We start from the raw sequence: 2,273 nt of genomic DNA on the forward strand, positions 1-2,273 counted from the left end.
AAATAAGAGTGTCATGTGACACATTTTGTTATTAAATTAGATAGTAATATATAATATAGCTATATTTTAATTTTAATTTCAATATTTTAATAAAATTAAATAATATCATGTTGTACATTTTGATTGTCAAATTTGTAAGTAATCATTAATAATGATATATAAAAGAGATAGAGTGGTTGAAGAAATTAGAGGGATAGAAAAATGGAGAAAGAGGAGGGGAGAACTCTTTAATTTTAGAGAGAAAGATTTTATTGCAATTGTAACGAGAGAATACAAGTGGCATATTTTAGTTGTAAAATTAGTAGAGAAAGAAATAACTCTTTAATTTTGGACAGAAAGATTTGATTTTAATTACAATGAGGAATAACATATGGCATATTTTAATTGTAAAATTAGTAGCGAAGTGGTAGAAATATTTAATTTTGGAAGAAAATATTTGATTTCAATTACAATGAAAAAATAACCTATAACACATTTTAATTATAAAATTAGTAATATATAATAGATATATACCCGCAAATCTCAGCTTTGAAGGCTGCACAATTACCAATACTGTATGAAAAGCCTCCTACCGATTTCGGAATTTCCATTCTCATTTCTGATCCAGCTTTCCCATTTTGCCGAGATCCGTCTGTGTTGAGGGTTAATGATCTCATCAACACATGCATAGTTATGGATTATAGATATTCACAGAGGATGTAAGTATTTCTGGTAATGGGTTATATTTTGTGTTGATCTGCTATGGCTTTTTCCGGTTTAGTTTGGTCTGGTAAGTTATTTTTGGTCATGGGCCAGGTAAGTTTATGTTAAATGTATTAACACATCTTAATAATTATGAGACTCGAATAAAGCAGGCCTTACATATAGGCCCAATATTAATGGGCCGAAGAAACAAAAGTGAAAACACGGAAACCTAAAACATTTTGTGCCACGAACTTAAGGCCTAAAGATTGTGACAAAAAAGAATTAAGGCCTAAAGACCAATTGTTCTGATGTTTATCATAACAAAGACGTTGTTTTCTATTGGCTAGTGGCAGACCCTTAAATGGACCTCAGATCCGCGACGGATTATTCCTTAACCTGTCGGATTAGAAGATATTGTAGGAAACAAAACAAAAAACAAGACGCCATGACCACCCCCCCCCCTTCCCACACCACAAAAAAGAAAGGGGTAAATTACTTCCAAGTCTTGTTCCAATTAAACCAAAAAAAAAGGCTTTCGCAAATGCATGTAACAACTATAAATAAATAAGGAGGTATAAGTATCTAATTTGAAATACTAATGATAGGGACCTAATACTATAGTAACTAATTTCAGTCAATACTATAGCAAGTTATCAATTAAGTCTCATATGAAGTCCGTTAAAAATTAGCTTTTGCTAAGTTTGGATTTCGAATATTTCTTTTAATTTAAATTTTATATGTTCTTATTTTTAAGAGTTTTATATTTTTTTTTTCTTACGTTAAATGTTAACTGCAATACTAATTTTACAATACCAACTTGCAAGATTTTCTCAAATTAACAAATTTTAAAAGATGAAGTGAATGTGCTCACTCAAAATTGAAAAAAAAAATGAAGTGGATGCCAATAAAGCTATGTGCTAAAACACAAATATGATATACTTTATCCAAGCGACTTTTTTCTTTTGTCATTTTCTTACTTTTCTGCCATCATTTATTTATCATTTTTAAGTTAATATTTAATAAATTTTAAATATTAAAGATTAATTTTTAAATTTTAAATTATAATAATATAAAAAAAAGGTATTGACCCAAAATATTAACTAATATTAAAAAAAAATGTTAGTGTTTAACATTTCTTTTTATTTAGAGTAAAATGACAATTAGATTTTTGAATATTTCGACATCATCGAACTAATTAGTTACTAAAAAAAATACTAATTTAGTCATTTGCAATAGTAAACAGTAGACATGTAATGTCATTCTATTAATTTATCACGTAAAACTTAATAGTGATGCTTATATATATCGTCACTTACTGTGACGCATTTTTTTATAAAAGATCGTCATGCAGATAACAACTTGTCTAGCAAAATTTCACTTATTTTAGTAGGATTTGTGATAAATAGAGAACACTTGATAAATATTATATAAAAACTCAAAAATATAATAAATGTTTCCCTATCCAAGATTATATTATTTAATTTCTATCTCATGTGGCAAGTGGCAACAATAGAATACACACTACTATAAATAACAAAATACATATATGAATATTAGACAACTTTATTTCGTTTTGCACTATCTATTAA

This window comes from Arachis ipaensis, chromosome B06, assembly GCF_000816755.2.
Source record: "Arachis ipaensis cultivar K30076 chromosome B06, Araip1.1, whole genome shotgun sequence".
Lineage (NCBI taxonomy): Eukaryota > Viridiplantae > Streptophyta > Magnoliopsida > Fabales > Fabaceae > Arachis > Arachis ipaensis.